The sequence below is a fragment of the Tachyglossus aculeatus genome, chromosome 22 (assembly GCF_015852505.1).
Source record: "Tachyglossus aculeatus isolate mTacAcu1 chromosome 22, mTacAcu1.pri, whole genome shotgun sequence".
NCBI lineage: Eukaryota > Metazoa > Chordata > Mammalia > Monotremata > Tachyglossidae > Tachyglossus > Tachyglossus aculeatus.
This window is the reverse complement of record NC_052087.1, coordinates 22,773,525-22,794,944: the sequence shown is the minus strand read 5'-3', so window position 1 is coordinate 22,794,944 and position 21,420 is coordinate 22,773,525. Positions and strand designations below refer to the sequence as shown.

At 36.5% G+C, this 21,420-nt stretch overlaps 1 non-coding gene across 1 annotated transcript; it reads right to left on the bottom strand.

The window, feature by feature from the left end:
• Positions 1-20,698: 20,698 nt before the first annotated feature.
• LOC119944345 lies at positions 20,699-20,836 on the bottom strand. Its single transcript, XR_005455833.1, has one exon. It is a non-coding gene; the product is annotated as a small nucleolar RNA SNORA7 (small nucleolar RNA).
• Positions 20,837-21,420: the final 584 nt, after the last annotated feature.

Here is a 21,420-nt window from a genome sequence, read left to right as displayed (position 1 = left end):
AGGGCTTGCAGTAAGAGTGGGAGGAAGAATAGGTTTTGAATGCATTTTACAGTTGAAGTTAATTTTCCCAGGGTCACACAGCAATCAAGTGGCAGTACTGGGATAAGAACCCAGGTCCTCTGACTCCCAGACAGATGTTTTTTCTACTGGGCCACACACCTTCCCAAAGTGCTAAACAACTAACACAATTTTTTGTTATTAATACCAGAAAAATATGTTTCTTGAATGTGTTTTTATACAAAACGTTATTTATGTGGAGAATGAGTCACTAAGAAATGTTACCAGTTAACCTATTATACAATTCAAGGACCAGAAGAGACAGTCTTTTTTTCCATTTTACTTCTCTGATGTTATTCATTCATTTATTCAGTTCAATCATATTTATTGAGCACTTACTGTGTGCAAAGCATTGTACTAAGCACTTGAGAGAGCACAATATAACAACACATTCCCTGCCCACAATGACCTTGAGTCTAGAGGGGGAGACAGAAATTAAAATATATAAACAAAATAAATTACAGGTATATACATATGTGTTGTGGGGATGGGAAGGAGGATGAATGAAGGGAGCAAGTCAGGGTGACACAGAAGGAAGTGGGAGAAGAGGAGGGCTTAGTTAGGGGAAGGCTTCTTGGAGGTGATGTGCCTTCAATAAGGCTTTGAACTGGGGAAGAGCAATTATCTGTCAAGGGGGCTTAGGATGGAGTAGAGGCCTTTGAATTTGGAAAGAAGAAGATCACTGTTGACCTTTGAGGGGGCAGTTTCTGTGGAGTGAAGGGGACAGAAGCCAGATTATAGGGGGTCAAGGAGAGAATTGGAGTAGAGGAACTGGAGGCAGTGGGTGTAGACAGCTTGCTCAAGGATTTTGGAAAGGAATGGTAAGAAGGAAATGGGGCAATGAATGGAGGGAGCCAAAGGGTCAAGGGAGGGGTTTTTTTTAGGATAGAGGAGATATGGGCATGTTTAAAAGTAGTGGGGCAGAAGCTATTGGAAAGTGAACAGTTGAAGATGGAAGAAGAGAAAGGACAAGTGTTTTGACGAGGTGTGAAGGAATGGGGTCAGATGCACAGGTGAAAGTGGTGGATTTTGAGAGAAGGCTGGATATTTAATCTAGAGGGAATGATGGGAGAATTAAAGTGCTGGGAATGATGGGAGAATTAAAGAAGGGGTAGGGGAGATTAAGGTTCCAGTTTCCAGCCTTCTTTCTGCTTCACCTGTGTTCCCTCCCTTTAGTGTTACAGAAGTAGTGGGTGATTTTCCTATTGAGTTTTGCTGCTCTTTTTGCCAATATAAGTCTTGTTTTCTTGCCTCTGTATTACCAAATCACTACCCGTCACTGCATATCACTGTAAAAATAGCTCCTCTTCTTTCTGAAGCTTAGATTAGCTCTATCTTAAATGACCTTTGCCTCATAGAACAATTCATCCAGAGTTATAGAGGAAAAACAATTGGCATCTAATAAATGCTGGAGACATATAACAATGAATTGATTGGACCAAGGATAAAAATGAAGTGTTTGAATGGAAGATTAGAATCAGGAATCAATAAGAAACTGGAGAGTAAGCCAAGAGGAGGTTTTAAAATAATTTATGATACTGCCTATCACAATTAGTGAGGGATGAAATGGAAAATATGCACTAAACCTACTAGTTTTTTTGACACGCAACCCATAAAAATACTGACAAGCCTTAAAACAAACTATTGAATATAAGTGAGGACTCATTATCAATACTTTCTCAGGCTATTCCCAAAGTTATTTTACTGATGAACAGATGTATGACAAAGCATAAACCAGAACAGTTTGGGAAGTTAATTATCTTTATTATGTTCTGTATACATGCCATTAAAATTTTAAAATCAATAAGGTCAAGAAAACCTTTAAAAATATTCTGAGGATCTGAAAAGCCTTCTATTTTTTTTATAGGATTTATTAAGCGCTTACTATGTGCAAAGCACTGTTCTAAGTGCTGGGGAGGTTACAAGGTGATCAGGTTGTCCCACGGGAGGCTCACAGTCTTAATCCCCATTTTACAGTTGAGGGAACTGAGGCCCAGAGAAGTTAAGTGACTTGCCCAAAGTCACACAGCTGACAAGTGGCCGAGCCGGGATTTGAACCCATGACCTCTGATTCCAAAGCCTGTGCTCTTTCCACTGAGCCAAGCTGCTTCTCCTTTTCTTCTATTTTCTAAATCTGGCTTCAAAAAGCCACTCCAAATTTAACAAGTATGGTTACAAAAGATTAAAGAAATTCAAGAGCATAGGAAATTAAATTTCAGGCAAGATCAGCTTACCCAAGATGGCTTTATCAATAGATGGTTTCTCATTTTATCTTTCTTTTTTTAAAGCCTAAGATTGAATAGTTCAAAGGTAAGGAGGTTGGTCTTTTGGGAATCCAGAGTGTGCCTATAGCACAAATTTACCTTCCATGAACAGATATCTGGTATCTTGTAATCAAATGTTTATACAATTCTGATTTGATTGCAAGGTACCAGATATAAGGTAATTGATGCTGTATTAGCTTAGTTTAAACTTTTGTGTTAACCAAGGAATAAGGTAAGAATGATGCTCTCTGGAGACTTCACCTGTAGGCTTGAAAGACTTTCCATTTCAGTGGTCAATTCAGTCATGAGTGTTTCCATCTATTAGCTAACTTGCCAGTGATTATCAAGAAACAAGGCTGGGATCCCCAACCTACTTCAATTTCCTTTAATGTGGTAACAACTTCAGAAAATTAATGTGGCCAGAATTAGCATCAGTGACTTGCAGATAAGCAAAAGAATCCAAGGAATACATAAATGCACTGACAACAACAATCTGCTAAGCATTCCAATCCTTCAAGATTGATAGGTTTAAGGAAAATAAATGACTTGTGATGAATCACTAATGATGTTGAAAAGTGAGAGTATTTAAATCATTTATCTTACAATGTTCGTGTACTAATAATGTAGTAGGAAATTTGGTTGGAACCAAAAAGATGGGGGAAATGTGTCAGAATTAACCCATATTGTCACTATCTTTATAATATTTTTATTTGCAATTAATTTAATTGAATAATTAATTACTCTAATAGACCGAAGTTACAAGAGCCTTCAAAGAATACACCTCCTAGAAGAGTGGCCAGGAAACAAATTATGTCAGCATTCACATTTTAGAAAATACTGCTGAAGGAACAACAGAATATCAAACCCTGCTCCTGCTTTCAATTCTGAGCAAGAAGCACATATCACCTTATGCTGAATGCAAAACAGATGTGTTTTTTTTTGTTTTTGACCCAGGACCGTTTCCATTTTTTAGTTTTAAGATGTCATTTAAAGGAGCCAGATTGTTCTAATCACAAGTGTCATCCATTCATTAGTATAATGGAAAAAGGTAACAGATTATGTATATAATAGCCACCCGGGGAAAAGCTATGCATTTACAACCCATAACACTTATGTAGATAGATTGTGGACATAATAATCAGCCACAGGAGGGAGAAGGAGAGAGAGAGAGAAACAATTACTCTAATAGAAAGAGAGGGACTGTGATTAATATTATATGTCTCCCAAAGATATTTGCGGCAAGAATGACTTACAGGACAGCTCTACATTTTAGCATTGCCTCTTGGACAAGAGAGATAGTAGAATAACAAATGGGATGCGCCACATCAGAAGAAACTCATGGATTTATGAAGTTATAAAAATATTTGCTTTCATTATACTCAGGAGTCTTTTCTTCTCTTTAACTTTGTGTGCGTGCCACTGTGAAGGGAGGAGGTAAGAAACAACACAATTGTTTCAAGAACTGAAGAAATAAAACTAAAGTGGAAAATATGTTTGTGAAGGAAGTTAGGGTGATTTTTTTCCCCTTCAATAATGAAAATACAGCAAGCTCAGATTCATCATGGGAGTGGTTATTTTTCCATCTGCCAATCGTGCACTTCATGGACTAGGTTAGTTATGTTTTCCTCTACACAGCTATCAAAAATGTGCATTGCAAATGAATATAAATAGCCCTCTCTAAGTGAAGAAGCCATTTTTCTAAAATGAATCTCCATTCAGGAAGAAAGAGCATATGCAAAGCTTGCCTAGCTGTACATTTATACTATTGAGTATTACATAAAATATTTCACAAAGGGAGAATAAATCTATCCCATAGGTGTTTGAGTTGTCCTTTGGTTGAAAGCTCTCAAAAACAAATAAGGGTCTATTACCAGGTTAAATATGAATTAGGTACTTTTCCCATTTCACTGTATTACATCTTATCAATATTCATGTCATTTGCATGTGGATTTGTGAGATGCCCTAAATGCAATATTAATATATAGTTGTTTCATAAAAAATTTCAATGAAATAATGTTCATGGCAAATTGCCCCTATGGACTTTGATTTTTAAATGGTGTAACCTGCAAGTACTTTTTGGCAGGCAGAAATACATAGCCTTGATATGTAGAATTGAATCTTAATTAAAATAGGTGGACATGCTTACTTTTGGGCGGGGGAGTTTTTGATGTCATATTTAAACTAAAAATTCAGTAATAAAAACATTTCTATTCCTTGAAAATTACAAATTCATGAGGTAGGTTGCCAGTGCTACTCAATGCACATTTTCCTTTGATTTATAATTCAACTTGTTTTTAACATTTTAACATTTCAGAATTTGTTTTAATCCAAATTATTGACTATGAAACACTAAATGAAGATACAGCTCTTTAAAATGGAAATGGAAATGTTTGGGGGAATATGTGGGTAGGAAATCTCGAGAAAACCTGAGAAGAGGATATTCAGTGTTTATAAATGTCACAATTATTAAATTTAGTCATGGTGAGATCTTTTTTGTCTGTGCTTTGAATAAATGGAGACAGTATGGTCACCAGTAAATGCATATTTTCAAATATAAGGAAAAGATGTAATTATTGGAGCCTGCAGCACCATTGCTACTACCTATCAAGTACTATAATTATTAGAAATTTGAAATATATGATCTTTCTTTTTTAAAATGTAGTATCCCAGGACACTATTCCACCTACCATGCACCTTCCTATCAGATAAAAATGCTCCAATTCAAGGTAACCTAAAATTAATCTCTAGAATCCTAATGTTGTAATCCACAGAAAAAACAAAACTTGTTTCATCTCTGCTCAAACACAGATGCCCACATTTATGCAGAATGCTAAGAAAAGGTTAATGGTATCCCATATTGACAATTCATTGAAGACCGCAAATGCCATTCTGGAAATTTGAAAACATGTATTATAATTTGCTCTTTATTTTCATCTTCAAACATTCTCATGCTAGTTGCTTTCTGCTTCTCTGAAATGTTTTGCCAGTCTAAGGTAATTAGAAACTTATTAATCAAATTTTCAGCATCTCATTCTGCTGATTTTTTTCTGTTGAAATAGATGCTGTCTTTTACTAATGGATGATGGTGTTGATAGTGGTGGACATTTTAATCACTGTGTTCTGTTGATAGATAGCTAGTCCACTGAATTGAATTGTTATTTGATAGTGTAGTCTTTAAGACTTGCAGGCTTTGGGATTCAAAAGTGGGAGGTATGTTCTTGGGCAATCTAACCATCACCTGTTTGATAACAATTATCACTGGATCACAATATGAAAACTGTGGCCTAAACTCAAATACATTTGAACTGCGCTTACACAAATCATGATATATATATATATATATATATATATATATATATATATATAATTTTAAAAAATAAATATGAAACATTAAGAGCTACAAATTTGCTGAACAGGTTGTCAAATATGTTGTGGCTGGCCAAATTCATTTTTGCAAAATTAAGTTCCCTCAAAATGGGAAGTAGCATAGCCTAGTGGAAAAAGCACAAGTCTGAGAGGCAGAGGAGTGGGTTCTAATCCTAACTCTGCTACCAAGCAAGAAAGTGACCCTGCTACAAGACCTTGAACAAGTTGGTTAACTTCTCTGTGCTTCAGTTTCTCTACCTGTAAGACGGAGGAGTCAATACCTTGGCATTATCCTGACGATTCTACCTTCATAGCATACCTAGAATCTACCCTTTCCTCTCCATACAAACTTCTGCTACACTGATCAAAGCACTTATTTCTCACCTTGACTACTGCACCAGCCTCCTCGCTGACCTCCCTGCCTCCTGTCTCTCCCCTCTCCAGTCATTTATTCAATCATATTTATTGAGCACTTACTGTGTGCAGAGCACGGTACTAAGTGCTTGGAAATTACAATTCGGCAACAGATAGAGACAATCCCTACCCAATAATGGGCTCACAGTCTAGAAGGGCGTAGGGGAGACAAACAAGAAAACAAGTAGACAGGCAATACTTCATTTTTCTTCTGGAATATTTTTTTTCTGGAAACAAAAAAAACCTTTTAGTACCTATATCACCACACCTCAGAAACCTCTACTGGTTGCCCTTTCACCTCTGCAAACTCCTTACTAGTGGCTATAAGGCACTCAACTCTCTCCCTCATTTCACTGATATACCATAACCTAATCCACACACTTAATTCCTCTAATGCCAACCTACTCTCATTCATTCATTCAATCGTATTTATTGAGCACTTACTGTGTGCAGAGCACTGTACTAAGCACGTGGGAAGTATAAATTGTCATCATATAGAGACGGTCCCTGCCCAACAACGGACTCACAGTCTTGAAGTCTACTCTGTACTTCTATCTCATCTATCCTATCACCTCAGACCCTTGCCCTCCGTCTCTTCCATCATATCCATCCATTACTCTCTCCATCTAGACACTCCTAAAATTGCATCTCGTCTAAGAGGCCTTCCTGACTAAGCACTCATTTCCCTATCTGCTCTCCCCTCTATTACCTATAATCTTGATTCTGTACCTTATGTTCTAGCACTCAGTGATACTCCATGGCAATTATCTATATATCCTTTTTTCTACTATTTCCCTTATCTGTAATTTATTTCAATTTCTGTCTTCCCTTATTGACTAAGTTCCTTGTGGGAAGAGGTCATGTCCACACATTCTATTGTACATTCCCAAGTGTTTAGCTCAGTACTCCACACATCGTAAATCCTCAACACAACTGTTTAATAATTTAGTGGATTTTTCAATAGTCCTAAAGAAATGGTAAACTGAATTGTTTTGGGGAAATGAATCATCCATTGCATTGATCAAGAGGGAAAAAAAAACATGGTATAACGTTTTTGCAAGTTTTGAAGATAAATGCCTTTAGAGTATATACTTGCAGTACAGAACACTCCCTACCAGAGGAGCCAAAGCAAAATACTTGTTATAATTTATTTTATACCATAAAATTAAGTGAAACATACTTTTCACAAGTTAATTTACTCACTACCAAATTTGATGCCTTTCCTTTTTTTTTTTTAATTTCTTAAGCCCTTACTGTGCGCCAGGCACCATAGTGGTAATCCAGTTGGACGTAGCCTTTTTCCCACATAAGACTTAAAATCTTAATCCCCATTTTACAGATGAGGTAACCTATGCACAGAGAAGTTAAGTGACATACCTAAGGTCACCCAGCAGACACATGGAGAAGTCGGGACTGGAACCCATCTGACTTCCAGACCTATGGTCTCTCCGCTAGGAAACACCACCTAATTATTGGGAGAGTCCTTTTGCATTCCTCAAAATAATAATAATAATAATAATAATGGCATTTATTAAGCGCTTACTATGTGCAAAACACTGTTCTAAGCGCTGGGGAGGTGACAAGATGATCAGGTTGTCCCACGGGGGGCTCACAGTTTTAATCCCCATTTTACAGATGAAGGAACCGAGGCACAGAGAAGTGAAGTGACTTGCCCAAAACCAAATACCTTGGCTCACAACTTTGTTTTTATATACCCTCTGTTATTTCAGTGCCTTTTATTAAATGGAGAAATAGAAAAGGAATGAGCACTTATAAAGATCCAATTCATTGGAAATAGCCAGTCTCCTCTGAGGCAATGAATGTATATATATTTTTAAACTATACTCTAAATAAACTCCCATAAGAATGTTTGTAGCTTTTTAAAATTATTTCTCTTCACAGAATATCACAGTTTTTTTGCCAAAGTTCTTGACCCAAGTTTCATAGTTTAAATTTCACAGACAGTAGATTTTCAAATATAAAATTAACAGGGTAAAATGAAGATTCATTCAATCATTTTTAAGTGCTTACTGGGTGCAGAACACTGTACTAAGCATTTGGGAGAGTACAATATAACAATAAACAGACACAGTTCCTGCCTACAATGATCTTACAGTCTAGAGTGAGCTTACAGTCTACAGTTTCAATCTCTGAAATCCACTACCTGAATTTTTAATAATGAGCTATTTCTTTGTTTCAAAGGTTGATTTAACTTTGAAAAACTACTAGGAAACACACACTCAGTTGATATTTTAAAGAAAACTGGCATGTCTATTGTTATTATGAATGATGAATTTTAATGAGGTTTTTATATATTGGAATAATGTCTCTGATACCATAAAATCTAAAATTGATATCACACATATGGATTTTCCAGTTTGCCTGCTGGTACAACAAAAACAGCAATAACATCAAGACAAACAGCAACAACAAAAAATCCTTCTGAAATGAATCTTTCCAAGGGCATCGATCTGGGTTCAAATCCTAGCTCTGCCGTTATCTATTGTGTGACTTTGAGCAAATCACTTGAATTCTCTGTGTCTCAGTTCCCTCAACTGAAAAATGGGGATTAAGACTGTGAGCCCCATTTGGGACATGGATTGGTGGCAATTTATCTTGTATCTATTCTAGAATGTATCATCAGGCACTGGAAATGCTTAAATTTCATTAAAAAAATGCAAGGGGAAGAATGTCTCCTCCAAAAAAAGCACTAGCCTCTTTTCCTTAATTTGCCTTTTTCCTATGTTGCATGTTTCCAAGTACCTTGTCCAGCACTCTAAACATTGCAATGACTCAGTAGATTATTCTGTCTGTATTCACATTCTTCAGGTGTTGGAAGATGGAGAAAGTTTGCTTTTGGTCCCTCATAATTTAGTACGTTATTTGCCAAATTCTCTTTCCTGGTTCCATTACATTTATTGCTATGCTTTTTTGTCATATTTTCTATTTAGCCTCCCTTAAAATGTCTAATTTTGACTAATGGAGAAAATGGAAGACATGTTTCAAGTATTCTTTTAGATTGTTTGAAGTGATATTTTGGTTTATATTCTCTCCAAACACTTATGTCTATCATTATTACAATTCACATGGACAAATTCAAGTAGTATTTTTCAAAAAAAAAAACAAAAAAACTCCCCAAAAAACCCACAGAATGTTTACATGAACTGAATACAAATATATTGAATTTCACTTTTATAGAATGACAACATGATAATCATAGGGAAAAAAAAGGCATTGAACCATTTTATTCCAGCAGGCAAAACAAGGGGCATTATTAGTATTTCATAATTACTTGAATAAATGTCATTATGATGCTAACTGAAAATTGACCTCACATTGCCTTAATCAATTAACATAATACTATTCAATTTTGTTTCCACAAAATAACCACAAAAATTCTGGTTATTGAGAAAATATGTCTAAATTCATTTAACAATCAAAATTTCTGAATGAAACAAGTCACAGTATTTCTTCAGCTTAGAGACAGAAATCCCTTCAAATGCAGATGTGGGATGAAACTAGGATTATTAACTAGGGTTCTAAAGCTCAATATGGAACTAACCTAATTCTCTTCTTTGCAGGTCGGAGAGGCTCCTATAGTCTGTCCTGGTCTAGACCTAAGGAGAATAAATCAACTATAGTCAGCCGTCCACACGACCATGGGTGACCAAAAATATCATCAGTTCTGGGCAACCCTAAGCCCTGTTGGAGCTTATATAGTAAAAAGCAGACCAACCCAAACTGGCCGGGACTCCTAGTAGGTTGCCAAGTGCAATTAATATTCACGTTTCCATTTGATATTACACAGCTTTTGGCTAACTATTTCTATTATGAATATTTCAGGAACACGGGACTTCTGTTTCTGAATCAGTGTTTCACACACTTGGAATGGAAACCGGTCCAAAAGTATAGGTTTACTTCTACATTAAGAAACATCAAATAAATAGAAATTCTATATTAAAAGCTTGCCAAAAGAGGGATATTCCTTCAGTTTAATGATTTTCCTTATTTCGTTTTGTTCGATGAAGGGGTTACACAGCTTGGCTTTTTCAGGCTAAAATAATGCTTTAGAGCACTACTAGATAAACTGGAAATGTGAGAGGATCTGACAGAAGGGCAATTTTATAAATCTTCGTGCCATCTGTTAAAAAACATTGAAAGTACAAATAATCTAGAATAATTTTGTAAAACTACTTTGTGTCTACAGACAGAAAGTTATACAGCAGATTTCTGGAAAAAAAAGAAAACAGATAAACTGCATATACTACTTGACACAGAGCAGTTTTTTGGGTCCCTGACTCATTTTCTCATCAACAGAAATGAAATTGTTACTTATTTCTTTTTGATTGTAATTAAGCCTGGTAGAACTGTGAGTCCCTCTGATTTACAGCAAAGCAAGCTCAAATCTGCTGGTGTGTGGGGCTCTTTTGATATCTCACAGGCAATGAGGTGGACACCAAGAACATGGAGTGGGGAAGACAATCTTGAAATCCTCTGTCAGTCAAGGCAATGTGTTGCTATGAGTTTGGCACTGAACATTACATGTTCCCTGAATTAAATCACAGACAGAAGAGAAAACTTAAGTTGGAAAAGTGTGAAAACTTCTAGGAAGGACACAAACTTTATAAAAGTATTAAATATACTGTCCATTTCACTCACTTGTGTACTGGGGTCTGTAATCTTTAAGTACTTGGTACTCTCAAGTGGTTAGTACAGTGCTCCGCACACAGTAAGTTTTCAGTAAATACCACTGATTGAAAACAGTGGAAACACTGGAAACAGTGAAGGTAAGAGCCAGAATTGACAGTTATCTAATTAATTTGATCCATGCACATAGCTTAAGAACATATACACATATTAAAATAAATTATAGATAGGGGAAATGGGAGTGTACATATAGATATAGATATATTGATAAGTTAAATGGTTATTAAAACAAGAGGAGATATCATCTGAATTCCCTACCTTAATACGTTAAAAAGTAGTAAAGTCATCTAAAATAGAGTTTAAAGCCAGATAACTTTAATTATATTTTTTCACCCATGTGAACAATAATTTGATTTCTGAATATTGAAGTGCACAAAACAAAAAAAAACTTAGTTGCATAAATATAGCTGGACATAAATTTACCAAACCTGAGATGAAATTAGGCTAAAAAAAGCAATGTGAATTGTGAAGAGTACCAATAATATGAATTGGTCATGAATATATCTTTTCAACTATAAATTATAGCATTGCTAGTTTGATGCTATAATAAATCCTGGCAGAAGTTTTCATTCACCAGCAATAGATTTGTCTTGGATAACTGTCAACTACTTCATTGAAAGAGGTGAGTCAATCATTCAAGGACATACCACTTCCAAAGGACATGTGAATGAATGAAAAGTTCCATGTTCTGAAACTTCTTATATCAGTACAGGATAACTAGCCTCTGCAGAAACTTGAGTAATAAACATTAAAAATTCAGTATAGACCATTTAAGAAAGTTTAGGAGCTATCTTTGGGAAGAAAATATATTTAAAAGTTTTCAATAGCTATGTGATTCAAACTGGCAGCAAAATACAGTCTTGGCTTGGATATGCTTAATCATTCTACCCCTTTGTTAGATATGATTATTCATTTTATATCCATTTCTAAAATTGAAATTCAAATCTTCTATAAGTCAGGGTCAACTCTGCCTTGAAGATAAAGAAAAAACTTTTACTATCACCAATACTGGCCTGCTCTCTCCCCAGGATACTTAATCTGCAACATGGTTAATAAAAAGTATCCTGCTATACCTAATTACTGATTATGGATAAAGCAAGTACATGTCTCACTGTGAAGTTGGGTCAATTTTTTCTTCAAATAAGCAATTGAGTGATTCAAAAATTATCTTTGGTTACATGAATACTTGTTTGTCACTGACAGGGAGACTATAAAGCAGATGGTTTATGACAGAAGAAGGGAATGTTTTCACTGGTCTTTTAATCCAAGCACTATGCTTACTAGAATTTCAGTAAACCATAAAACATGAGAATGCATTTAAAACAAACCACAGTAACTTTTCCAAGATCAAAATGCACCAACAATGACGCATTATCTACTCATGAGTGGTTGAAACTGCAGTTAACGGTTAGCCAGAGTTGCCAACTAAGGCAAATGAGCCCATCAAACCACCTGAGGTTTAGACTTGCAGTGCTCTGTTTTGCAAAGTTACAGCAAAGGACATGTACAAAAAGGCAAAAAGGTGGCTGAGAAATGAACTTCTCAAAGCACTGGAACCAATAGAACTATTCATTATAACTTTTGCCTTGATGTGAATTTATCTTTGGACAAATAGATTCAATACTGAATGATGTTCCTGACCAATAAGTGATAGTAGAAGAGCTAGAGTCCAATACATCTCAAGAGTATACTTCCTAAACACCAAAACTTCCTTAGGTTTACTAGATAAAATGACTCAATTGTGGACTATTTTCCCATTCAAATTACTCCATGAGACTATGAATAAGCATGGTTTTAGGGTAGGAGCAGTTCAGAATAAATTGGTCATGGCCCCATTCTTTATGATTCTTGAGTCTAAGATGAAAAAGTTTTCACACTGACTATTTTAAAAATAAGCTGTTCCCATTGTTTACAACTGCATGTAGTAAAATAGTAATGACAGCAATAATAATAAATTATATTTAGGCAGAATCTTTCTTTGAGTTCAAAGCATCCTTTGCTAAATCTCACACTATATAGAATCTTCTGTGTGATTTCATTTTGACAATTATGATTCTCTGGCTCAATTGGTTGGTCTATACATAATTTTTTTTCATTATTCAAGCTTCCGTATATCTTGTTAATCCTTTATATTAATTTCTACTCATGTATAGGGTACTAATTAAGGTATTTGTTAAGCGCTTACTATGTGCCAAGCCCTGTTCTAAGCGCTGGGGTAGATACAAGGTAATCGGGTTGTCATATGTGGGGCTCACAGTCTCAATCCCCATTTTACAGATGAGGTAACTGAGGCACAGGGAAGTTAAGTGGCTTGCCCAAGATCACACAGCAGAAAAGTGACAGAGCCAGGATTAGAACCCACGATTACTATTCTATTTCTATTAAGATGTTGGGTGCACAGAACAAATTAATTCCTTGTCAGAAGTAGGGAATTTTTCCATTGGAAATTGAATAAATATAGCTCCTTGGCTATCCTTTGTAGTTAATATCATTGTTGACAAACATATTTATAGGCAAGAGGAAATTTTAACCATTTTGATTGACATTTGCTTAGAGTATAAAACAATTAGCCTTCATGTAGGACTTATTTTTCTACCTCTATCACTCAATCACAAATCCAAATTACCCCTTAAATCTCTACAAATATAATGCACTGATCACTAATTTGAAATTCATCAGTTTTTTCTCTACATTCATCCTGTTACCTTCCTCACGGACAAGCTATTCAAAATGCAATGGCTGGCTTTAAGTATTACAATCTTCTCATTCCTTCAATTTCTTGATTGTTTTTTCCTCTACCCATCTGTCAGTCACAATCAAGCTTCTTGTCCTTACAATAACTCTGTGCCACTTTGAAAGTTGGATCTTTCAATTCTCATTTCCTCCAATTTCACATTTCTACACTGGTGCTAAGCCTGTCCTCTCATCTCTGTCTCTTACTCCTTCGTTATTCATCCAGTTAGGCCTGGAATGCTTTTGCCCTTCTCATAGCTGGACCACTATCAAAGTTTTCTAGCAAACCTGAATATTTAGTTATTCTATGAGACCTTTAGGTGAATGTTCCATTAATTCTAGTTTACAAAATAAGTGTCTAGTGATTTGAATTCTCCAAGAGGAAAAAAAATCATAGAGATAAATTAAGCACTCAGTGAAAGTAAATCACTATTTTAGGACCAGAAAATACCAATAAATCAATCAGTGGTACTAGTGGAATGCACTTGGGAGAATACAGTGCAGTTGGTAGACATGATCCCTGCTTTCAAGGAGCTTACAGTCTAACCAGTAATGCTTCCCTTCTACAGAGCAATGATCAGGCCCTCAGAGAATTATATCCAATTGGTCAAAATAAGGAGGTATGAATAATCTCCATCTAGCGATAAAGTGATGAGTTAACCACTCTCTATGGAACTAATAGAGGTTCCTAATCATATGGAACCTCTCCAAATCCACATTTGTCTTATGGACATCCTATTCAAATTGGTAGAGAATGATCCAACTTCCTAGTTACCCTACCACGTACTCCAGAGACTCAACTCCCTCCAAATCACCCTCCATGCCCAACCTATCCCAAGCTTGCCCCAATGACCCTGACAACTATTTTGTTGATAACCTCAAAACTTCTGACAGCTCTTCTAAAAGATTGTCTTCCCCCCATCAACTCTCATCCTTTGTTCATCCTTTCAAGGCAAACTCTTCCTCCACTTCCTTACCACCAAAACACTTATGTATATACCTTATTGTTTAAACATTAACTCATCAATATATAACAGTAGTAACACTGTTTCTGAAGACACTGGGTGCAGAACACTGTATCAAGCACTGGGAAATGATACACAGTTACCAATTAAACTTCACTCCAGGGACTTATGCTCACACAAGTACACAGCAACTCTTCCTACCTGAATCATTTTACCTTCTGTCTTTATCATTCCTGCCATACGCTCCCCAGGGGGGAGGTGACAATTGAAAGTTCAGAAGGTACAATTGAAGGTAATTCTATTTTACCTTCCCTAGCTCCTAGTGTACTGTTGTATAGCACTAGGTGCTCAATAAGTTGTACTCTTTGACTTTGCCTTTTCAATTGTTCTACAGTTTTCATCCAAATGAGGCAAGCTCTAAGTGATCGGTTCTTGCCAGACTATTTCCTCTGTCACTTCTCAGAGCTTCACTGGAATTTGATATGTTTGTCATATTTTCTTGTATAGCATATCAACAATACCTGTAAAAACATACTTCAACTTAACTCATTTGGTAAATGGTACATCCAGGCAAAGGATTTCAAGGACATATTTTAAACAATAAAATCCTTCCAAAGCAAATATGGTTATAATTAATCCCCTACCTGGTCCTTTTAGATTTGTTTGACAAATGTGTCCTGGCATTTGACATAGCTGTGGCACAGGATAGATTTTTTTTCATCTAGAAACTAGTATGTCAATGTGAAATCTAAAACTATAGTCTCCAATTTCTGAAATTAAAGATAGGAATATAACAGCATATCCTGAAACAAACTTCTAACAGAAATAATGTTCTTACCCTTCTGTTGACTGACTCTTTATCTTCTTACCAGATAGATGTAAGAGAAGATGGCTGTTCACTAAAGTATTAGGGACATCGTACATTCTATTTCTGTAGAAAAAAAAAGGCAAAATAAAAGGAAACAGTTCTTCATCCACCAACATCTTTCCTTATATAATTACAGTAGCAACTCTAAGATTTCTCAATAGATAAATGAAAATAAAAACACTCTCTTCCCTGTTATGTCACTCATTTCAGGAGCTACTAGATCTAACTGCTAGGACAGTAGTTACTGCTGTCTTTTCCTACTGCTATCACATGTCAGTATCCTGCCTAAATGGAAAGTAGAGGAAGCTCACTCTAGCACACCTGACAGTTTACTAGTTCTCTGTAGGAACAAACCAAATGTTATGCCTCTGGTCCTTTTAAAGGTATGTGATTGCTTCACACAGGTGAGATGAGAAAAGGATTTGCCACTATAAAATGCTCACAGATGTATAAGTAAATGGTGAGGACAGATAAGAAAAGATAAGATAATATCAATGGCATGACTATTCTGGAGAAGTTCAGTTGAACATTTTACGGAACAATATTCTGGGATCTCCAGTACATGAATTTATTTATTTCTCATTTATTTCTTAGTATAAAAGTAGGGCAAATTGCTTTTATGGCAGGAACTCCCAAGCATTTTGGTTCTGAATTAATTCCCTATTAACAATAATAAGTTATTAAAAACTGTAAGGAAATCTATTACTATACTTATTACTGAAAATTGCCTCAGAATATGAGCTAATTAATGTAATTATTTAATCACAGGTACCTCAGAAATCTCAGTATTAGGCAGTACAAGTTCACATTTTCTTTAAAAATAATCCAGCCTGTCAGACTCTGTTCTATTTTCCATTATTGAAGATAAAGCATCCATTAGTGTGACCAAGGGGAAAAACACATTGTTCTAGGATATGAACCAAAAATAAACCACTTCTTCATAGCTATATTAACTGATAGTCCATTCTGGCTGAAGCCTATCCCTAGATCCAGTCTATTAAATAGTAAATCTCCAAATACTGCTAGTTTTATCTGTCTATCAGAGGATAAGCCTACTTTAATCCCCTCTGTAGAATTGGAAACGGAACTGAAAGGGTGTTCTTGGAGAATCCTACCTGTTGATTTACAAACTGACTCTTACTAAAGTCCTTCTGCAACTAAGTTTCAAACACTTAAGATAGGAAATACATTATCTTTCCTGTTCTTCATTTACAGTGTCTGGAAACAAATATATATATTTGTGTCTCAATAAGTTCTGTATCTTTGAAAATGAAAGTCGATTTCAGTGTAAGTTCTATAACGAACCTTTATAGGAGAGTTGTTAGTATGCTGTCATTTCTCTTTCCTTCGTCTTCTGGAGTTATGAGGAACTATCCAGGGCAACAGTATGACTTCAAAATAAGTGGAATTTTATTTTAACCTTTCAGTGACAAAGCATTACCCTATAATTCCTTTTATCTTTCTTGGAACCATTTAGATATGTATATTTAATTTCCATTTTATATTTATTTAATTTCAATCAGTCAATCAATTGTATTTATTGAGCACTTACTGTGTGCAGAGCAATATAACTAGCTCTTGGAAGAATATAATTTAACAGAGTTGGTAGAAACGTTCCCCGCGCACAACAAGCTTGAAGCCTAGAGGAAGAGAACAAATAGAAACTAATATTTTCATCAATTTTTTGTGGAATATTTATCTGATTTTGATTTTTATTAATTTTTATGAATTTTCCAGAGAAAAAGTGGGTAATTACTGTGAATGAAAACAAAAACTTTGACTTTAAAGCTTTTGTTAGATAGAACCCTGGTTTTCACAACTTTGGGGAAATAATTAAAATAATAGTAATATAAATTATTATTATAATATTTACATTATACATTATTGTACTATTTTATATTGGTTTTTGTCTTGTAATATATCATAATGTTTTAATATTAGAATATTTTGAAGTACTTACTATGTGCCAGGCACTGTAATAAGTACTGAGGTAGTTACAAGATAATCAGTTGGGCACCGTCCCTGTCCCACATGAGGTTCACAATCTAAGTAGAAATGAGAACAGGCATTTAATACCCATTTTACAGATGAGGAAACTGAGGCACAGAGAAGTTGAGTGACTTGCCCAAGACCACACAGCGGGCAAGTGGCAGAGTCACAATTTGAACCCAGGGCCTCCGATCCCCAAGCCCAAGATCTTTTTACTAGGCCACAATCTTTTTACTAAGCCACACTGCTTTTCATCATTTACTTTATCCATTTTTCACTACAATATGCTTAGGAAAAAATATGTTTAGGATTATGGGTATGGAAATTCAGCCCACAGTCAGCAGGTCCCACTCCCTCATACTTGAGCATGCCACTGCCGTTCCAGGAATGGAGGGAGAAAGATGATGCACCGTGACATCACCCCTTCTTGTCCAGACTTTAGGCTCATTTTGGTCAGGGAACTTCTATTTCTGTTATATTGTACTCTCCCAAGGGTTTAGTACAATGCACTAAAGCAGTGCGGCAAGAACACGGGCCTGGGGGTTTCAATCCCGGCTTCCGCACTTGTCTGCTGTGTGACCTTGGGCAAGTCACTTAACGTCTCTGTGCCTCAGTCGCCTCATCTGTAAAATGGGGTTTAGGACTGTAAGCCCCATGTGGGACAACCTGATAACCTTGTATCTACCCCAGCGCTTAGAACAGTGCTTGGCACATAGTAAGCACTTAGTAAATACTATCATTATTATTATTATTAAGTGCTCAGTGCAGACTATTGGTTGATTGATTCCTCTTGCTTCAACAATTAGTATGCTACTGCTCACAAAGGAGCTTTTACGAAGAAGAAAAAAACAAAACAAAAAAACCAAACAACAATTCCTGCGGAGGAAAAGAAATAGTCTAAAACCAAACCTCAGAAGACAGAGGCACAATCCTAATACTTTCATACATGACCCAAAGCGAAAATAAGCTACCACCAGCAAAGAAGGCATTTTCAAGGTTCTTGGGAAATATTAGATGGCTTGAAAGGTAGTTTGCTTTCTACTTAACTCTATGATGGCTTTCAAAATGTTTCAAACTTCTGATTCTGTTCATCTCAAATGTCTGGTGGTGAACTTTTATGAAATGAGGGGTGCACCTGTTAATGACTTCTTGAACATTTTTCTTTTATTTGAATAAGATTCATTTTGGGGAACATTCACAGATAAACACATTTGAAATGGGATTAAACATGATTAAGTTCCAATAAGTGCCAGGTGGCTTGGATCCATTAGAAGCCACTCCCGGCACATTTATGGCAGGGGACATCCTGTTGGGATGGAAATTAGTAAATTGATGTAAAATTATAAGTAATTAGCTCCGGTACTTTCACAGACCCTGTGAAAATTATTAAAAAACAACGAACAGCTGTTGGCTAATCAAGAGAAATAGTCTAGTTGCTCCACAACATTTTAAACACTACTAGTAAAAATGTTGGCATGCCATAAGTGGGGAGGCAGGAGCACGTCTACCGATACGTCGAATCTGAGAATTATGAGGGAAAGAAATTTCATGCTTTTGGTGATGAACTATAGGCCTATTACAAATAATCAAAATTAAAGTCAAGAGGTAACCACCAATACATTCAATATGCTGTCTGAAGAATAGAGGTTGGTGTCTCAGGTTTCACTTTTGCTATTAAGACAGTGACATGAGAGTAGAGTTAGAGGAAATGGGAATGCAAAAACACCCTTCTGGAAACATTATGTAACCTTGGCTTCACTGACATTGTCCTTCCCTGGTTCTCCTTCTATCTCTCTAGCCTCCCCTACTCAGTATCTTTCGCAGGCTCCCTCTGCCCTAACTGTGGGAGTCTTCTCAAGGCTCAGTTCTGGGAACACTCTAATTTTCCATTTATACCTACTCCCTTGGAGAACTTATTCACTCTCATGGCTTTAACTACCATCTGTGCTTTGACAATTCCCAAATTTACCTCTCTCCTTTGCAGTCTTACATTTCTTCCTGTTTCCAGGACATCTCTACTTGGATGTCCTCCGGACACCTCAAAGTTAAGATATCCAAAACAGAGCTCCTCATCTTTCCATTCAAACCCTTTCCTCCCCATGATGTTCCCATCTCTAAACACCACAATCCTCTCTTGTCCCACAAGCCTTGACTATATCTCTCATTCAACCCACGTATTCTGTCACAAAACTCTGTCTTAAAAATATTACTAAAATCTGACCTTTCCTCTCCATCCAAACTGCTACTGTGCTTATCAGTTACCTCATCTGTAAAATGGGGATTAAGATTTTGAGCCCCACATGGGACAACCTGATCACCTTGTATCCCCCAGTGCTTAGAACAGTGCTTTGCACATAGTAAGCACTTAAATACCATTATTATTATTATTATTATTATACAAGCACTTGACTTCGACCTGCCTTGACTACTACATTAATCTTCTTATTGACCTCCCTGCCTCCTATTTCTCCCAAATCCAGTTCTTACATTACTCTGCTGCTCAGAAATGTTTAATTCACATCTCCCCACTTCTCAGAACTATCCAAGAACTATCAAGTGGCTGTCCATCTATCTCCACATCAGATATGCCCTACCATTATCTTTAAAGCACTCAATCATCTTGCCCCCCTCCTATCTTCCCTCACTGATTTCCTACTACAACCCAGCCCAAAGACTTTGCTTGTCCAATGCCAACCTACTCAACACCACAATCTTGTCTCTCTCATCACCAACCCCTTGCCCACATTCTCCCTTTGGCCTGAAATCCCCTCCCTCTTCATATGAACAGACCACCACTTTCCCCAAGTTCAAAGCCTTATTAAAATCACTTCTCCAAGATGCCTTCCCTGATTAAGCCTTCATTTCCCCAATTCCTTCTCCCATCTGAGTCAGCTATGACCTACGATCTGTACTCTTTAAACACTAGGCACCCCATCCATCCTCAGTCCCATGACACATATACATATTTAGAATTTATTTTCATGTCTCCTCTCCTAGACTGTAAACTCCTTGGGGGCAGGGAACTCTATTGTATTGTACCCTTCCAAGCAGTTAGTTCAGTAGTCAGTAAATGCCATTGATTGATTCATGGATTAAAATGAAGGATTCCTGTCTTGTCATGCCATTGAGTCATTTCTGACCCATAGTGATACCACGGGCACATCTCTCCCAGAACATCCTGCTCTCTATCTGCAATCATTCTCGTAAAGTATCCATAGAGTTTTCTTGGTAAAAATATAGAAGTGGTTTACCATTGACTCCTTCCATGAAGTAAACTTTAGTCTCCACTCTCTACACTCTCTCGTGCTGCTGCTGCCCAGCACAGGTTAGTTTTTACTTGTAGCAGATTGCCTTCCACTCACTAGCCACTGCCCAAGCTAGGACTGGAATGAATATGCCTCTTCTTGTCTCTCCCTCCAGTAGTCAAGACTGGAAGGGTACTGTAAACTCTCCAGGTGTAATTCTGAGAGGGGGAAAATGAAGGATTAGGAAGCAACAACTACCAGGTTCTGAAACTTCTGACATTGGCTGTCTCTGTGATTGTCCTTCAAGGAGCATCTCTGATCCTTGGTTTAACCATGCATAAAACTGAGATTTCACTAGTTATTCACCTCATTCTGGAAAGTGCCAACTACCTGCTTTCATTTTTAACATATATATTTTAAACAGAAAATCAAGTTTTATCTTATTAGTTCTCTCAAGCACAGCAAGCCCACCCACAGCAATTCGGATTTTACAAAATGCAATAGGGCAGCCACCAAATAAGGAAAATTCCCTGAATGTGCACATTTCAGTCATGAGCAAAGTCACCTTCTAGTTCCAAATTATTTGTCACTTGGCTCTGAAATGCACTAGGCTATATGCATTAATAGCATCTGTGAAAATCTCAAGGACTTTTAAGCTCTACAGAGGAGTTAACCAAATCATAAATGCAGAAGCTAAATTTACAGGATATTAATGTCTTTAATAGACATCAGTTGGAGAAAGTTTAAGAACTTGTGGAACATGTCTGTTCTCAAGGAAAAATAAAAAATATGTATAGGATAGAAGCGACCTC